Raw genomic sequence first — 20,051 nt, forward strand, 5'->3', positions numbered from 1 at the left:
AGCCTGATCACATCTATTCCAGACCAGTTGCAAACATGTAGTACCTACTGCTTCCCTCTTGGATTCTCTTCGAAGCTGCAGGGTTCAGGTCAGGACAGACAGTTTGCTTGGATGCAGGCTCTAAACTGATCCACATCCGCTCCTCATGTTTCTAGCTCTGCTGCCTTCACCCAAGGGCTGAACTGCACACACCTGCCCTCGACTTGCAGGTCCACCATGATGAGGCTGCTCACAGGCACCAGCTGCTTCAACTGCTCTCCCAGCCAGGAATTCAGAGCTTCCCAGGAAAGTGTCTCCCAGAGCACTCTGGGGGGCACCAGGCTGGCACCAAGACACGTTTTAACACTAAATGAGCTTGGTAACTCCTAGCAAAATCTGAGAACTGAAATTCTGGAGAACTGAACTCACCTTCCACCAAAATTTTGGTTTAGTTTCTTAAACTATCCTGCAAACACTGACCAAGTTGACAGGCATGCTTTATCCTCTCCAGGATGCCATGCAATGCCAAGTATTGTAAAGACAACCACAGAGGAGGGCATGGAGTTTGTCTGCTGACTTTCTTGATGTAAGAACAGCAACTCATGTGAAGGCAGGATCATCACATTTGTCCAATGTCACCACAGGAACAGTGGACATAACCAGCCATGGGCCAGGACTCAAGGACACACTGTCAAATTTAGTTGCAGCTGGTACTGATGAGGAGACCTCAGCGAGGGCCAATAACACCAGATCCACAACCCCCATTCATGCTTTCAGACTCTAGCCTTGTGTGTGCCTGACTGCTGCAGCTCTGCACAGCATCTGCAATAAGCAGCAAGGGCAGCCTCCCTCATTCTGTGCCATGTTTACTCAGTTTCCCGAGGAAGGCAACATCCATCTGATGCTGGAGCCCAAACCCCCTGCCTCAGGGTACATGACTCAAGTGCAGAAAGGGCAAACTGAGCTGAACACTGAGTGCAAAGCTGAGTGCAAAGAAGCTGAGTACAAAGCAGAGTACAAAGGTACTGAGCACAAAGCTGAGTACCAAGGTGCTGAGTACAAATGTGCTGAGTACAAGGCTGAGTGAAAAGGAACTGGTCCAGGCCAGGTCTCCCAGCAGCACTGAGATCTGTACCAGGCTTTTTGTTATATTACACGTTGAATCCATTTACTCAAAGTCTTCATATGGAGAATGAATGGGCAGCCCACAGTTCTGGGCAAGGCCTTCTCTTACTTCCTCATGGAAATCAGCACAGCCATTTCCACACCAGAAAATTCTGCACAGCCATGGGTAGCCAGATTTTTCACAATTAGGATCTGAAAGAATTAGGATCTGAAAGAATCCTAATTGTGAGAAAAAAAAATCCTAATTGTGAGCTCTCTCGACCTCTCTTTGTCCAGAGTTAAGTCATAGCTCCTACAGTGCGCCCCTGCAAAGCCATGTAACCTCATTCTCCCATATTCTGGGTGGCGATCTCCCATATTCTGGGGCTCCACACCATCATGTCTGGGCTTCAGACTCTGAACTAGCTGCAGGGTACTCACCGTATCTCCCCCACTGCCTGAAAGGCCCCGGTGTATTCTCTGATGGAAGCTTCTTTTCTCTGACCTCTTCTATTCTTCTGTGACCATCGTCTCTGACCTTTTTCTATTCTTCTGTGACCATCATCTCCATCTTCAGTGCCTCCTTCAGGCCTTTCCCATTTCAGCTCCTGTAGGGTCTGCTCTCCCCTCCAGGGACCCTGCAGGGCAGAAGCACGGGGTCTGGTGTGGCCTGGGGCTACTTCTGCTTCCTGTGCCAGATCAGTGTCTTTCTTTCAATTCGCAGTGACCACTGAAAATACCTAGTAAGAATAGTGCCTTTCACACTTGTAACAGAAGGTATTAACTAATCCACAAACTTATGTATGTGCAAAGAATATTTTCAATTTCAGTGAAAGGTACATAAAAAGGCTTGGTAATATTCTTCTATGGAAGACCTAATCTTGGAAATTCATGATTTCTCATTTTAAAATATATAAATATAATGGATCACTATTACAATTCAGGCAAGTGACTTCAACTCAATAACTAGTTCCAAAAATCCATTTAGAAAAAAATAGCAGTGTTGCAGGTTGATAAGATAATAGGTTTTTAAACCTGTATTGCAAATTCTGCTAATAGGAGTCAAAGCAGCCACTTATGAACATGGTCATTTAATGTAGAACTGAAGCAACATTTCAGCAGGAAAAGGAAACAGTAAACTATATTCATCTCCTAAGGGAAGTTAGGCCCGGTCTAACATCACAAATAAAATAAAACTGAGTTAAATCTCTAAAAATACATTAACTGCAACATTAGAAAATGTAGTGGGTTAGCACTTATTTTTAAAACATTTTTGTGATTGTGATTAAGGAAGCTTTTTAAAGAAGAAACACAAGATCAGGCAGTCAGAAAGGAGCATGATGTAACCCAAGACACTGAGGGGAAGAAAAGCAGAACTAAAGAGGTGATTTTTTTTTTGTCTTTTTCATTTTTATCAGTACCAGGGATTGAATTCATGAACGCCTGCTTGCAAGGCAGGTGCTTATGCTGCTGAGCTAAATCCCCAGCCCCTAAAGAGACGATTTGAGGGAAAATACTTATGAAAGAATAATTTTTAAAATTCTATAAAGTGCCTGAAATTTAATAAGAAAACCTAAAGTAACTTTTATAAATGGCAGAGAAAATGCAAACATTCCAGTCTGAACAGACTGTAACTAAATTGGCCAACAGGTAGTTTTGCTCCAGTTACATTTTTATCCTATTTTTAACTGTATGATTGTATTTCACAAAGTAATGCTTGTTTCAGGATGTTGGTCCATTGCTCACTTGAAATATCTCACCTTCTTTTTTTTTCTTTTTTTACCTTCTTTCTCTCTTCTTACTTCCCGTCATCTGAACCCCTTCATTATTTCCAAGTGTCACCCTTTAAGCTTCATCTTATTTTCCTTTATTTTATTCATTTATTTATGAATGTTTCAGATTCCTAATTAAAGCAAATGTGTGACAATTTTATGTGTCTGGCTTGTTTACTTTTTTTGATAATGACTTCATTTTATTAAAATTTGCATAGTACACAATTTAAAAGCTAAAAATGTAGGACTTATTGTATTTTAGCTTATGGACAGAGTTGTACAACCCTGATGACAATGAAATGTAGATAATTTTTGTTATCTCAAGACAAAACACTCTATCCACTAGCTGTCAGCTCCCCAGGTCCCCTCCTCTAAATATAGAAAAATCATAGGTTCATTTTCCTTAGCATGAGGGTCTGAACTTCTAACAATCCACTTCCCTGGAAATAAAACAATTTCACTCTTTATGGCTAAAATTCTTTTGTGTACAAATGCCACATTTTCCTCATCTGCTCATCTGTCCATATATCCAGGCTGTTACCAGACCTTTCCTGTTTTGAATTAGGATGCTGTAAACCACAAGGCTATGCATGTATCATTCTATGATGATGTCTTTATCTCTTTTGAGAATGCACTTGGGAGAGAGATGGCTGGGCCAACTGAAATTTTTATTGAGTTTCTAATGAATGCCTCCAATGCTTCTCATAGTTTAAATCACCACCGACAATGCAGCACTGCATTGTGTGTGTTCAATCACACACATCTGTCTGCACCCTGCCAGGCTTCATTTCTTATGTGTGTGTTTGTGCTGTTGATGATTGCCTTTTAAACTGGTGTAAACTGGAATCTCAAATTCATTTTGAATCGCATGTTCTTAACAGCTAAAAAGCCTAAATGTATTTATATTTTTATACATTAGTTTGGTGTGTTTGTTTTGCTACCAGGGATCGAACTCATGACCTAGTTCTTGCTACACAGGCACTTGTGTTGCTGAGCCAAATGCCCAGGTCCCATCTTTACATTTCTGATGGAACTATTGGTGGTTTGTCCTCCTTTTGAGAAGTGATTATTCCGTTCTTTCATGGAGTTTTGATTCGGCCATATTGGAGGATAATTTTTTGAGCTTTTATAGATTCTAAGTATTTGTTCTCCATCAGAGTATAACTAGGAAACTTTTATATCATTTCATATGGGTTTTTTTACCTGTTTGTTATTTCCTTTGTTCTGCAGGGCATTTTTTTATGTGATATAAGCCACTTTTATCTCCTGTGTTATTGGGATTCTAGTCAGAAACTTTCTGACTATTGCTTTTTATCTGCCAGTCTTGGGTTTGCAGTGTTCTGATTCATGTAGGACCTTGACATGCGTGACTAGATTATTTACTTGGGACTGATACATTTTTCTAACAGAGGTACTCATAGCTGTGCAATTTCTCTTAGAATGACTTCTACTTTTTCCCACAGAGTCTGAATATTTTTCCACTATGATCTGATATTTCAAAGGATTTTCTATCCTGATTCCTTCTGAGCGCCATGGACTGTTGAATACTCACCTGGTAATGTAGTTTCTTTCTCTGTTGATTCCTAGTTTCTTTCCATTGTAATCCAGCAAAATCCATTTTTTGGTGTAAGGTGAGAGTTGTTTTTGGAGTGAAAACAGGATCTACTGTTATAGTTCCATTACCTGCGGAAAAAATCTATATCCTGCTGCCGTGGGGCAAAACGACCGATGTGTGCAGATGTCTCTTAAATCTATTCATCCTGCGGTGGATTTTGAGGCTGACATTCCTTGACTTTGTGGTCTAATCTTCTATTTAGAGAGTAGGGTATTTAATTCCCCCGCTATGTTTATATGCATATCTGTTTGTCCCTTTATGTTGAGCAGCATCTGCTTTATGGAGCCATTGTAATGAAGATATATATATCATATATAAAAAGATTATTGTCTTTGCTGAATTGTTCCATTTATAAATCTGGACTGATATTTTTTGGCTCATCTGAACTGTTTCTTAATTGTTTTGAAAAAGTAAAATAGAAAAATGGAAGTGATACAAATAAAGCAGGATTTACAACTAGTTGATATATTACGTATTGTTGTCTCAGAAGTTGTTCTTCGGGTTACAAAACCTAGGCTCAAAGGTGATCAGTCAAGCAGTGACAGCACAGTCTGCTCCTTTTGGTGAACTAACAGAGATAAGCAGTGTAGTTACCTGCCTAGCACACGTGTGCGCACACACATTTATATGTGCTTACCAATGTACATATGATCTTTTCCTTTCTTCCTTTTTCCTTTCTCCTATCCTAGTTGTTCTGTCCTTTGGAGCACTTTTCTTCCCTTTCATTATGCAATATCTACTGTATATTTAGGATCTTATTATTCTCTCAGATTTTATTTTTTATTATTTTTTACACTAGGGAGACAATACATACACAAATATGAGTTTCATTTATTTCACTCATGAGTGTGGTCTCAAGCTGCCTCCATTTACCTACAATAGCCTCAAGATTATCCTTTTTCATAGCTGAGAAATATTCCATTGTATAAAAATACAACATCTTTTTATCCAGTTTTGATTTGTATTTTAAAATTACATTGTTCTACCCACCACAAGGATGATCTGGCCCGTGCTGGGCACCAGGAGGAGGCAGAGTGAAGCAAACCCCACTCTGGGCCCCAAGGCCGTGGCTGAGGACCTGCGCTCCCCGCTGCCCATGGCCCCCTTGCCGCTCCTGCTGCTCCTTTTAGTCGCAGCTGCACCATCAAAGCGAACCTTGCAGACAGGACGAAGCAGTTGCAGCTCACAATGGCCTGAAGGAGTCAGCTCTAGGTGGATGTAAGCTCTCAGAGCAGAGAACCAGAAAACAAAGGAGAAGTGTGACAAAACCAGGCAAGCCCGAGATGAAGCTGTTTCAGAGAATTTCTCCCGTGGTCATGGAGGAGGTTAACCTCATGCAAATCCATCTTGGAAAACAGAAGACTTGTCAAGAAAGTGCGAAGCTTAGGCAACAAAGCTAACTGAAGAAAATCAAACGCTGATGAGAATCAGCATGTTACACCTGGCCAAGTGGAGGAAAGAGGTGACAAAGGTGGGGGGGCCACTGGGGATTTAGCTCAGCGGCATAAGCGCCTGCCTTTCAAACAGGCAGTTGTGAGTTCAATCCCTGGTACCGATAAAAATGAAAAAAGGACCAAAAAACAAAGAGGTGACAATGGGGGAGAGAAGCAATAACAATGAAGATGCCACCACAGACACAGCCAGAACTGCAGAGACCTGTGTTTCACTGGTGACAGAAGCGGACCAAAGAACTTCGAGTTCAAATCATGTCTGCCCAGGAGAAAAAGGAGGTATTTGCCACTGAGCTGCCAAAGCTCAAGAGCAAACTTGTGGAAGTAACTGAAGAAGTTAGTAACGTCAAATGAGAAAAGGCTGTTTTACATGCAGAAGGTCCTGAACAGAGAAAAGTCTTAGAACAATTCAGTCAAGTGTCCGTGTTGGCAGTAGAAGAATAGCAGATGCAAGGGAGCCTGGAGCAGGAGAGGACCTTCCAAAGGCAGCAGCGTCATCTGCATAAGAGATGTTCCCAGAATAAAATGGACTACAGTGTCAAAGCCATCTTCTGCTACAGGACACAGTCCCTGACCAGCAGCTTTGAAAGCTTTAGCTGAAAATGCAGAATTCATCCAGCAATTTGAAAAGAGATTTCACACCTTCCAAAGGTCAAAGAGATGGAGGAGCAACTAGAAAATAAAAGACTGCACGGAGATGCACAACCTCAAACAGCAACTGGTGCTTCTAGAAAAAGATAAGAGCAAACTGGAATTGGAATGTCAGGATGCGGAAGAAAATGGCAGAAATGTAAAGCATTCTGGTAGAAGGCAGGACGTGTATCTTATTCTTCATCTGTTAAGACCAAGGACGAAGCATTGGATATAATCAGTACTGAATGCCATGGGGAATAGCAAGATTGGTTTTTAAATTCCTGTCTAACTACAGACACACAGTAGAATAACTTCTGTCATCAAGTAGTTCACAATATTGAGACTTTCTCTCTTTTTTAGCTTTTACCAATTAATCCAAAATTAAGAAATTTTGCTTTCCTTTTAATGAACATTAGAGTAGCCAACTTTATGGTGAAAAGAAGACATAGGCACTGGAGATATTTAAGATTCAAATTTGAATGTCTTTGCTTAGAATCTGCTGTGGGTATCTCCAGCACAGACTCAGGCACCACTAAGAAATTAGAAGAAAATAGAACACGCTCTTTGAGGTCAGGTTTCAGAACTGGTTTGGAGAGACGTTGCATTCACATGAAACAGTCCGGAGTGTTCTTGGTGTTAAGAGTGTAGCCCACACTGCCTGTGTAAGGGCTGACGGTGAAAACAAAAGCTGGTCCCTGGCAGAGGAGGTTACCTCAGCACAGAGTTCAGCGGGTCCCAGTTAGCCCGGACTCCAGGAATGGCCTCTGTGACATACATTTATTTATTCACTTATCTGGCACCAGGGTGTGAACTCACTATTTTCCACATGCCAGCCAGGCGCTTATGCTGCTGAGCTCAATCTGCCGCTCTGACATATGTGTATTTATTCAACTATTTTTTATGGTGCTGGGAATTGAGCGCAGGGCAACGTGCATGCAAGGAGGGCAGCGCTGCACCACCGAGCGCACCCTTGGCTCTGCAGCTCCCGGAAGCCAGGAGCTGTGGTGCATCCCCAGCAGCTGTGTGCAGGCTGCTTCATACTGTCAGTGTTTAGTAAATGTTCCTCTCATCAGTGACTTCAGTGAATTGCATGAATAAATTCTACTTCCAGGGTGTTCTTCAAAGGAGCAAGAAGTTCCCGGGATACAGGCCTTTAGGAATCTGAACCAGATTAAAGCAAGGACCCTAGTATAGCAGTTTTGAAGGAAATGAAGCAGAAGAGCAAAGTATGCGACTATTAAAGTTCTTTACTAAATGTCATCTTTGAAATTAACTCTATATCCATTCACTTTGAAATTCAAATATTAACGATCTCCTAGTATTTGAGTAGCATACTACATTGTTACAAAGATTTCTCCAACCTGCTCAATCCTTACTTCCCACCTGTTAGTCATTGTCTTGATTTTTTTCTTTTTCCAAAATTGTATATGGAGGAAAAAGACTGTAGCATTTTATTTTAATAGATAGAAGGCCTTCCTTGCATAGTCATAAACTAGATAATGGATCTTTGAAAAGTCAAAAAATTATAGTTTATATATAAGCGATCAATTTATAAGATAAGCACATCGTTTATGACTATGTATGCTACCTCACAAAGAGCTAACCAATAGTATTAAAACTCATGTTATTAACTCATATTTGTGTCCTGAATTATGTCATACATAGATATAAACACTGTATATCTAGGAAAGAACATATAACATGCTTAAAGTAGGAAAACCCCAACAAAACAGTATCAAAACTTCATTGTAAGTATTTAATTTAACCAAAGAGTGGACAGTCAAATAGTAGTTTATTTATTATAGAGAAGCAAGCCAGCTTTTTCACCTTTTAAATCTGTCAGCATTAGACCGTGTAATCGTTACCATATCGGGTATGATACAGCTACTAACTCTTTATAACAAATAATTTTGTAAACTGTTACTAAAAGTTGAGTCAGTTGGGATAACATAAAGTATTAACTTAGGGTGTGTTACACTGGTGAAGAGACAGCTATGAGTGGGGTGCATGCCTAGAATCCCAGAGCTTACAGGATCACCATGAGGTCAGAGCCTGCCTGGGCACATAACGAGTCTAAGGCCAGCCTGACCTACAAAGTAAGACCCAAAGAATAGACATCACCCTCAGTCACCAAAGATTGGACGTTTATTCAGTTTTAGGGAGGTACTAGGCATCAAACCCACAAACTTATGCTTGCCAGGCAGGAAGTTATGCCACTGAGCTAAATCCAAAGCCTGAGTTTCAGTTCTTGGAGTATAATTTTTTATTTTTTATTTTCAGTTGGTGTATAATTGTGTAGACAAGGTATATCTCTTGCAACATATACATGGATGTTGTTTCTAAGATTTAATTGTAGGTAAAGTTAGCAGACAAGCAGAGATAGTTAAAGAGTCTCAGTGAAGTTTCTGGCAAATAAACAGTTAAACAGGAGAGAGAGAGAGAGAGAGAGAGAGAGAGAGAGAGAGAGAGAGTCAGAGATCACAATTAAGAACAAAACAGAGAAAGGATAAATCTCTCGAAATCTGCCAAGGCTCAAATTCCCTCCCCCTCCCCCTTCTATTAAACACAAAAGGAAAAAGGTGGGGAAGTGAGGGAGGTTATGTTAAAAAACAAAACCAAAACCCCCTTGGAATATAAAATACACACTAACTCCTAGATACGCACGTACCGCGGTGTGAGCACGCACACATTGCACTATCCTCTCACCATGTTAACACAGTGCAGGGCACACGCATCTCTTCCTTCTAACCCCGCCTTGAGTGCGAGGCTGCTGCAGATCTCTCAGGAGAAGCCAGGACAGCACAAGGAGCCACAACAGTGCTCATGTGACAACATGCACATGGGAATGGATGGGGCCATGGCCAAATCAGGGGTCTCCAGCTGGAACAGCCAACCCAGGGGTAACAGCTCTCAAGGCTTGAGGCCCTTTCTTATCATCTGATAAAGGAGCCAGAGGGAAAAAAGCATCCCACAACAGTTATGTGCTTCCTGCCTCACTCCAAGGTACTAGCTGTCTGTCTCCTTTCTCTTCCCTTTCCAATAAAGTAAGTTTGACTCTCCTTCTAAAACTTGAATCTCTACTTATTTCACAGGTATAAAGTGATACAAACTCTACCTGTGATCCACCCTCATCAGACACAAAGTCAGGCTCCCAAGCAGCAGGTGCTGCCCTGCAGATACTGGGTGTCGTGGTCGCCTCTCCCCTGACTGGTGGCTATGGTTTCTGCCTCCCCCTTAAGGGAGGGAAGTCTCATCCTCCTTGTTCACGAAGGCTGGGGCCTGTGTGGACCACATGGGAATAAGTAGAGTCTTGGTGCCAGGCCTCAGGCCACCCAATGGGACACTCTAGGGATTCCATTCGATCGAGATTAGTTCTAAACAGTGTGCATTGTATTTCATGGTGACTGCATCCTATTGGACTTACAAACATAACAGTAAGACAAATGTCTCAATTTGAGTACTTTATGGTTTGAACAGAACCCAGCTTCACTGCATACAATGCCCTCTAGTCCTAGACCAGGCTGATATCTCAGGGCTCCCAAAGATGAGGAGCACAGTTTGGCCCTGAAGGATGTGTGCAGTGCTCCCAAAAAATTTCTCCCTTTTTAATTCTCACAATAAAAAATGTAAGGAAAAGGTGTGAGAGTGGATTTTTAAGGAAGTTGGATATCGGTGCAAGGAATGTTAACCTAGACCATGCTGAACTTTTGTAAGAACACACTAAGCAAACATTTTGGTTGCAATGTAAAGGGCTTTTTTTCCTGGTACTGGAGATCAAAATCATGGCCTTGCTCGTGCCAGGTATAGACTTTACACCTGAGCTAAATCTCTGGCTGGTGCAACAGTTGGAGGACCTAAAGTGTGACTAGTTTATTTGGATTGAAATATGGATCAGGAGATGCTCACTCTTAATGATATGCAGAAGCCTGAATTTTGGGGGGAGTGGGGTTACTGTTGATGAGGGAATTCAAAAGATCAGGAAGGTGGGAATGGTGGAGTGGATTTGCCACATAAAAACTACTCCACAGAGAGATGGTCTACAAAATGATCCCTTGACCTTGAGGAAGAATTTCTGGAGCTGGGGTACAGCTCAGTGTCACATCACCAGCCTGGCAAGCATGAGGTCATGAGTTCGATTCCAGGTATAGAAAAAAAAAAGAGAGCTTCAGAGAAGAGCACCAGCACCCTTGAAATTTTCATCACTACTCTTATCTGCATGCGTGACCTTTTGGTGGTTGTTCCAGTTACTCAATTGGGAAGCCAAAATATAGCAAGTATAATTGAATCCCAAAGGACTCAGTGTCATTTCTCAACTGCCAAAGTCAAAATGGGTTTGTTTGCAGTAACTGACAAAAAATAATTGGAGAAGTCTTTCATGTACACAATACACAGAAAAAAATTAAGGACAAATGAGTCAAATTGTACTTCAATTAGCAACATGTGACTCATAGCATGTGAAGACACTAATTCCCAGACTTTAGCCAGTTTACACTCCCAGAACCCTTGAACAAAACAGAGATTGGGTCCTTCAATAATGGACCTTGGTGAAAAACGATATTATTGTTAACATTTCCATCCTTTCCCAAAGGACCTGTGGGAATCTTTCCATGTAACCATGTGCTGGGTGAAAGGAAATAATCAGACATTTCAGGGAATGCTTGATACTGGGGCTAAACTAACATTGTTTACAGGTGATAAAAAAATAAAAGTCATTGTGGTCCCAAGTAACAGGTCCTGTCTTAATCAGCTTTCTCCTGGCTGGGACAGATACCTACACACGTAGATGAGAGGAGAGATTTACTTTGGCTCCCAGGGGCCTGGTTCCCAGACAGACACTGTATGGCAGAGGGGCACAGGGGCAGCCAGGAGCCAGGGGTGGAGGAACACAACGGAGAAGATTCATCCTTCCTGCTCCAGTGTCCAGACCACATCTAACCAGGTCCTCTAACCAGGTCTCCTGAAGCACCCCTAAGCCAGCCACACCCACAAGCTTGCCTCTGAGTGTGTGAGGCTTGGGGGGTCATTCTCCATCTAATCCAAATCACTCCTCTCCGGCCTCCAGAGACCTGATGTCACCTCTGTGCAAAATGCATAAACTCCAGAGGACTATATGCAAATAAGATCTGTGCTAAACACTGTGGAGTAGAGTTACATACAAATGTGTGTTAGGAACGTACCTGTGACAGAGTGACTGAGAAATCAAGGTATAACATGACTGCAGGAGATCTTGGTGAGCATGTCAGTAACCCAGTTCTCTGAAAGTTTGAGGATGTTTACTAAAAAAATAAACCATTTCAGTTTGTTGCTTTAAATTAACCCACAATTTCAAACATGACTAAACTTGTCACTCAGACTGATTGATTTAGAATGTTGTTCTAGATTTTCCTTAATAAAAATACAGAATATCTACTCAGTTTACATACTATCACCAATCTCCCTTTCTTACATATCTAAACAAGATAAAACTCCTACATTTAAGCAAATTCTTAAAAGACAAGTTTCTGGTCAGGTGTGTGGTCACATGCTTATAATTCCATCACTGGGGAGGCTGAGGCAAGAGGATCATCATGAATGTAAGCCCAGCCTAGTTATACAGTGAGGCAAGTTCAGCCTGAACTATATAAGGAGACAGGTGACAGAAAAACACATAAAAAAATAATTTCTCCACTGTGTGAAAACATGACTAGTGTTTTACTATTTTTAAATTTTATTTCTTTTTTTTTTTCTTTTTGAGACAAAGTCTCTGTGCAGCAGGCTGGCTTTAGGTTCATTCTGAAGTGCTGGCTGGTCCTGAGTCTCGAACTTGCAATGATCCTCCTGCCTCAGCCTCCCAAGTGCTGGGATTGCAGGAGTGCACCACCATGCCTGGCTCTAACTTGTGTTTTGAAGAAGTCAAATATATAAGCTGATAGGAAGGATCTGCTCACAGCATTCCTTACTGCTTAGCTCTCAATTTTGTGCTTCTTCCACAAAACAGAACTTCAGAAATGTATGGAGCCAGTCAGAGTTATTTATAAATCTTAACAAGGGAACTCTGCCACCTCTCTAGGAGGTAAATAGAGAGCCTTGCATGTGCTATTCAAGTGCTTCACCACTGACCCCCAGAGCTTTTCATCGGTTCCCCAGGCTTGCCTGGTCTGCCATGCCTAAGAGCACAGCTGTGTGCTGCTTTACATGTTCCATTTTGTTCTATTTTGTTAGTTTGAGTCAGGGTGTCCCTATGTGATTCAGGCTGGCCTTGAGCTCTCATTATGTGCCCCAGTGTGGTCTGAAGCTCAGAGCAATCCTCCTGCGCCTCAGCCTCTGGAGTGCTGGGATGATCGGCATGCACTGCCGCATCCCAGCTTCCTCTGCCCACTCTTAAAGCCAAAATTTTTAAATTTCTTTTTATTTAAAGAAAAGGAAACAAAAAAAACCATGGAGATAAAAAAAAGGGTAGAAATAATACAAAATTACAGAAAAACAAACTGTAAGAAATCACTGGTTGATAAGTTACATATTGTCATCTTAGAAATAGCTGTGCAGGTTACAAAATTAAAGTATTTAAAATGACATTCAAAAAGTGACACTACAAACAGTTCTGCTCAATGATCGAACAAAAACTCAGTAATATGGTTATCAGTCCTACACACTTGTTTTAGATCTCAGAGAGGGTAAGATTAAACATATCAAAACAGAACAAAACAGTTAAAAAACAATCTAAAGAAATACAGATTTCAAAGCAAGTCCACTGGAGATCCTCACTGTCTATCTAACTGTCTCTAGTTTCTTACAAATAGTTGTCCCCATTTTCACCCACTTTATATACTTATTGCATATTATAGAACTAATCAAATCATGACAGGATGATGAAGGCTTTTTAGGTCTTCAAGTTCCAAATTAGGGAAGACAATAATAACTACCATTGCATCTCTCATTCTCTTCGTGGTAGCCATCCCCATCTCTACATACGCTGAAATTGAACTCAAGAGACCAGACCAATGTCATTCTAATCAGCGAACAATAGTATTGCTAGAATTTATATCATAATGCTACAAAATTAGCATTGGGTTTCTTAACGTCTCTTCTTCAGAGTATCTGTTCATTACATCTTGCATTATGTAATCTGTTCCCGTAAATAGTTAAAAAAAAAAAAAACTCATGTGTGAATTTCTACATATATATCTATCCTCTCTGTATTATAGGGAAAAACAAGTCGTAACAAGACAGCAAAACAAATTCCTAGAAAAACATGCAAAGGAAAAGACCACAATATAGGTGATCTTCTGTAGTTACTATGTTTTCTCTTGTTATTTTCAATAGATTTGTCCACAACATGGGCTTATTATAGTTAAACACAGTATCACCTATTTTTATAAAAACTTAACTTTGACAGCATTGTAGGATTTGAGAGCTGTTACTAGTTAATACCAGTATGGATATCCTTTACATCTTGTCATCTTCAGAGTAGTTGCCTCTACTTTTAGGGTTGATACTAACAAGCATACCAAATTCAAATAAAATCAGCCAAGGCCAACCCATAGTCTTATGATTCAGATTCAATTAAGATCAGTCATAGTAAGACAATGTAAATAATACAGGATTTCAGTTTAAGTTAATAGGAAAGTAAGGATAGTTACCATGGTATAACCTGCTACTTTTGGGTCAGATGTCTGTGCCCTCAAATCTGACATGAGTGGACAGACCAGAACAAATTAAATTCAAACTAAATATGGCGATAAGACTACTGTGTCTTTTAAATTCTGATACACTATTAACAATGACCTCTGCCTTTTTTTATAATGTTTCAGAGCTGTCTATACTAAGACTATAGCTTACTGTCTCTGCCTCATGTCTGCTACTCCACTTTTCTGCTATAATTTGTCCACCTTATTCTCTCATTCCACTGTCTGCCCCGTTCATTGAGGCCTCTCTGTCACTGTTGCTGGAATCCTGGTATCCCTTCCTCTCTTTCTCTGGAATGTCCTTCAGCACTCTCTGTAAGGTTGGATTGGTGGCCACAAACTCCCACAGTTCCTCCTTGTTTTGGAAGCATCTTATTTCTCCATTAATTTTAAGAGAGAGTTTTGATGGGTATATGAGTCTTGGTTGCATATTGTTTTCTTTCAGGACTTGGAATATTTCTCCCCATTCCCTTCTTGACTTAAGAGTTTGTGTTGATAAGTCTGTTGTTATTTTGATAATTTTCCCATTGTAGGTAATCTGCTTCTTTTCTCTGGCTGCTTTTAATATTCTGTTCTTTTGGTGGATTTCTGGAATCTTGATTATTATATGTCTAGGTTTAGATCTGTTTTGGTTGTAGGTAGCTGGTGCTCTGTATGCCTCTTTTATCTGGATATCATTTCTTTTTGCTATACATGGGAAATTTTGCTTTAATGTATCTGTGAATATTCTTTTTATCCCATTTTTGGTTGCTCCTGCTTCAAAAATATGGAACGCTTCACGAATTTGCATGTCATCCTTGTGCAGGGGCCATGCTAATCTTCTCTGTATCATTCCAATTTTAATATATGTGCTGCCAAAGCGAGCACTTAAAGCCAAATTTTAATTACCAAATTTAATTCAAAGTTTACACACATATGAGAAATCAAAAATGCTTTAAAATCCAGAACTTTTTGAATTCCTTAAGCCTTGAATGGAAAATGTAATACCTGATCTCCCTTTGCATTCAAAATATTTTATAAAAATACTTTGGGCTAAATACACAAGGTACACAAAGTGCAAATGAATTCTGTGTCAGACTTTAATGCACTCTCCAATGTGGCTCCTGAGATTCTTGGGGTTAAGGACCAAGAGAGGATGAGAAAAATAAAAGTCAAAGCTGGGGCCAGGGGGATCCTCACCCCCTGAAGGGAGGAAAGGTGCTGCTCAACCAATGCAGCGTGTTTATTGTACACTGGGAAGGATGATGGCACCTTCAGCCCCTCTGCCCAGCAGCCCATTGCTTGGATTGTCCAGGGGATTGGTGTTTTTCTGGGCTGTAGCAAGTTCTTCACGTGGCTGACACAGGCGCTCTTTGTTTTCTGGTAGGATCACCTCTGGTTCATGCCCTAGGTCAGCTTCCATGGCTCCCTACACCCCAACATGTCTTATTATGCATTGTCAAGGTTCCCAAAATCTGAGAGAATCTGTCACAATTCTGCTATTGAGCATTTCAAATAAAGAGTAGGCACCTTTCAAACCATTGCTGAAAATGTTTTATTTTGAAAGATTTGAGTATGAAGTTTTAGATCAAAATTCATTTATCTTTAAACAGATTTTTTCCCTTCTCTTTAAAGTAAACTTAAGATACAATTTCACATTTTCCTAGTTTTACCAAAGACTTATACTACTAAGATTCTTCTTTGTTTTTATCAATACCAGGGATCGAACTCACAACTGCCTGCTTGCAAGGCAGGCACTTATGCAGCTGAGCTAAATCCTCAGCCCCACTATTAAGATTCTTACAAAACAATTTCTTGAGCTTAATGTTCTTTAAGAGAGACCTACAAACAGTTCAGTATTCACTTTTTTGCTTTTAATTTTTATAGCACATTAGTTAAAGAATTTAATAAGACAACATTATGTATTACGTTCAAATTAACTAAAAATACCAAGCAATATCCACATATATCCAACAGTGTGGCTAGCCTTCAAACCCTACTTTTTGTTTATTAAGAAGCAAACACACAGCACCCTGGACCCTTGCAGCTCCTGTAGAGCTCTGTGGTGGGCTTGCATGGACCGGGAGGCCTTGACTTTGGGTCAGGTGTCCTTTGTTCCTGCCTCCATCTCTTCTCATTGCCAGGAGCAGATGGAGAATTTGCTGGCCTTGCAGGGACAGTGGCACAGGCCACACCAAGCCCTTTGTTATATCTTGAGGAAATAATATTTTATTTAGGGTTCATAAGAAATCCCCCATCAATGGAAGAATTAGAGATATAAGTTCAGAAGAAGAAACAAAATTCCTTTCCTGGGAAGAAAAGAGAAGTAAGGAGATAAGTTATTGTGGTGAGGTGGGGTGTCTCACTCCAGAACTTAGGGGTCTTCATTCACATCCCCTCTCACTCCATGCCACCAAAGGGACTATGCCCCTTGAGGCTGTTATACCTAGATCCACTGCTCTGGCTGAGACTTCTGGTTTGTCCACCGCCTGAATGCACATTCTTGGATGAGCTCTACTGTGGTGTCTTTGTGTTCTCTGGTGCTCCTCTTGTGAGGTCTGCAGCAGAGTTACACTAACGTGTGGATTAGTAGAAAGGATACATGTGCATTTCTGTGTATTAATATGGTGAGAGAAAAATAAAATACGCATGCAGTCAGATGCAGGTGTGTGAGTGCCAGGATGTCAGTGCATATTTTATGCACAGTGAGTTTTCCACAGTGGAGACGCCACACCCCACCTTGTTTCCTTTGTGTTAAATTGGAGATGGAGGAAGGAGGGACCTGAGCCTGGCCAGCTCTCAGTTTTTCTTAGCCACTCTTTCTCTAGGAAGGATTTAACTCATTATTTGCCAGATGTCTCTGTGAGCCTCTTCACTTTCCCTGCCTCTCCCCAGCTTTCCTACACCTTCGGCCCTCCCCTGCCCCGCACTCTCCTCTGGAAGTGTGAATGAAAGTTTGATGTGGGAGGTTCCTTTCTGGTCATGTCAGTTTGGTGAATTTTTCGCTACTCAGAATTTGTGGATTTTTCTGCTATTAGTTTACTGAATAGATTTTTGTACTTTTAGTCTTTAAGCTCTTTTCTTATTAAAAAAAAAAACTCATAAATTTTGTCTCTGAATTGTTTCCCTGAAGTATCTCAAGTTTTATGTATAGCTTCTTTCTTTGTCTCCTACCATCTCAACCTTGTGATCCATCTACCCTGTCCTCTGGCCCTGAAAGTCTGTCTTATGCCACATCTAGTCGATTGTTAAGTTTTTCTATTCAGGTTCTATTTAACTTGATTTACATTTCCAACTGTTTTGTTTGGCTCATTTTCAAAATTTTTTTTATGGAATGCATCATTCTTAGCCTCCACTGTCTGTAGTATTTTGAGCTTTCTGTTTCTTTCTTTGTTTGTTTTTTTTTTTTTTTTTTTTTTTTTTTTTTTGTGGTACCGAGGCTCAAACTCATGGCCTTGTGCTTGTAGACAAGTACATTTGCTGCACAGCTAAATTCCTGGCTCTTTGCTTTTTGAGACAATGTCTCACTATCTAGTCCAGGTTGGCCTTTAACTCACTGCTATGCTTCTGTGTTAATCTACCTGGAATTGCAGGCTATAGCCACCACAACCTGCCTTTATTGTCTCCTTAAATTTATTACTTGGCTCTGTGTATTCTTTTGGGATTTAGTGATCCTTTAATAATGTCTTTTGAATTTGTTATTCCACATGCCACCTATTCCAGTCTTTGGAGCTGATTGCTAGTGCATTTTGAGCCTTGGGAAGTGTTGCCTTGTCTCACCCTTTCCATTTTTCCCAAATCTCTGAGATTTGGGCCTCTGTTGGCTTGGGTGTCCCTTCAGCCTGTGAGTGAAATCCATTTGAAATGACCTTCTGTTGATGGTGTTCCCTTTGAAGTCAGATGTTCTGCGGTGTTAAATGTTTCTGGAATGTGCTGTGGGATAGACGCTTTTCCTTCCCTATGTTCAGTGTATTTGCACCCCATTGACACTCTCTCCTGTCTGGGGGTCTCAGTCTCCAGTAGGTGCTGAGAAAGTGAGGTCCTTCCAGGTCCTTCCATCTGGCCATCAGATCTACACAGCAGAGTACACGGGTTTGGCCCCTGTGACTGCTCCCGTAACATCTGCAGTGACACGCATCTGGAAAGTCTGTGGTGTGACACTGCTGAAGACCCACACAGGCATGGAGCAGGGTCTCTCTCCCTCTACCATCACCGCAGCCTTGATGCCTGGAGCCGCTCTTTAGCATGCTGCACAACTGCCTGGGGCCTAGGCTTTGGCAAGGACTTTTCATCTCTTATTCTTTGAGTAAAAGTGTTCACTATAGGATAACCGGGCCTGCCTGTGGGTGGAGGCAGGTCCACTGCCTGTCACCTGTAGTGGGAGTGTGACTCAGTGTCAGGGTGTTTGCACACAGTACTCAAATGTTCACACCCGGTCCACAGTACCATGTAGAAAAGTGGTAATGAAGGATGAAGATGCCCGAAATGCTGTCAGGATCTGCAGTTGCAAACACCCAAAGAGGCAAAGGGAGATGGACTGAGATCAAGGCCAGTCTGGACAACCACAAGGAGCACAGCCTCACACCACACAGGAAACCTGCAGAAGACAAGCCAGGGATGCAGCACCGTTGCGCAGCACCACGTACAAACACACACGCACTCTGCACTTACACAGCCAAACAAATGTAAATGCAAACAGTAAATACATGGATCTTTAAAAATTATGAAGACAAGGGCTGGAGATTTAGCTGAGTGGCGTAAGTGTCTGCCTGACAAGTGCAAGGTCATGAGTTCCATCGCTGGTACCAAAAAAATTATGAAGACAAAATAAGAAATCAACTGTTAGATGGAGCACAGAAAGGATAGTTGAGACCTAAAAAGTGCAGTAAGAGGAAAAGCAATGCTTACAAAGACAATACAAGTATCCATGAAATAATCAGGAAACACAAAAGATTCATTATGGAAAATGAAAAATTATCTCTCCTGACTAAGGTAGTCAAACATGTCAAAAAGGGAGGGCAGTCACTGCCACGCCAACCTGTACTTCTCTCCATGTCTTCCTTGGGCCGTGCACTCCTTAGGGAGAGCAAAACTAGAAGTAATTCTTCTCCTACTTTTGGACTGCTTGCTTGGCCACCATGGGCTGTCCAGGGGCTGAGGCTGATGAGATATGGCAGACACTGGCACTTTGTTCTGCGTGGCCCTGCAAAGCGGGACTCTGTAGGTAGACAGCACCCTGTACCCATCTTAAAGAAGCGAAGGCTCACAGAAGGTAAGGGATTTCCTACAGAGACCGAAGCACTGAGCCGAAGGAGGCCCAGCCTCTGTGTTTCCAGACTCCATGTTCCTCCCACAATTCGGCACCATTCACTCATGACTCATCCATTCTTCAAGACCAGCCTGGACTGCACGGGGTTCAAGACCATACACAGTGAGAGCCTGCCTCAAAAAACAAATAAACAATATGTAAATAAATATCTGGGCATGGTGGTGTGCTGGAGACCACTATGAGGCAGCTCCGAGCAGATTAACTGTTTGGCTTTCTGTGTTTATCTGTGAGTCTGTCCTAGGCCTATACCCCTTGCCTGATGACAGGAGCTGATTCATAATAAGTGAATCTTCATGAATCACTGGTCCTGGTTGAGACCTGTAGTGGCCTGTGAAGCCAGAGATATCTCAAAAGGCATGACAAGGCCATAGCTGTGGACACTTGGCTCAAACATCAATTAAGTAGAGAGAGACTGCAGCTGCAGGAATTACTCCCAGTCTCACTCCTACTATTCATCATGAAAACAAGATGATTCTCCTAAATTGACATGATTTATTACTTGGAGATGTCCTTGAAGGGACTCCC

The 20,051-nt window shown here is 41.4% G+C and overlaps 1 non-coding gene and 2 pseudogenes across 1 annotated transcript; 1 reads left to right on the top strand and 2 right to left on the bottom strand.

Annotated features, from left to right (window-relative positions):
- Positions 1 to 271: 271 nt before the first annotated feature.
- LOC100733349 (pyridoxal-dependent decarboxylase domain-containing protein 1-like) lies at positions 272 to 1,461 on the bottom strand (annotated as a pseudogene).
- A 4,006-nt stretch (positions 1,462 to 5,467) lies between these two features.
- Positions 5,468 to 6,790, top strand: LOC100728736 (shootin-1-like; annotated as a pseudogene).
- An 8,188-nt stretch (positions 6,791 to 14,978) lies between these two features.
- On the bottom strand, positions 14,979 to 15,085 carry LOC111753688 (U6 spliceosomal RNA). The gene has a single exon (XR_002791755.1). It is a non-coding gene; the product is annotated as a U6 spliceosomal RNA (small nuclear RNA).
- Between the last annotated feature and the right edge of the window lie 4,966 nt (positions 15,086 to 20,051).

The sequence above is a fragment of the Cavia porcellus genome, unplaced genomic scaffold (assembly GCF_034190915.1).
Source record: "Cavia porcellus strain 051 isolate PalLab524CR breed Dunkin Hartley unplaced genomic scaffold, mCavPor4.1 scaffold_34, whole genome shotgun sequence".
In the NCBI taxonomy this organism is placed as follows: Eukaryota; Metazoa; Chordata; class Mammalia; order Rodentia; family Caviidae; genus Cavia; species Cavia porcellus.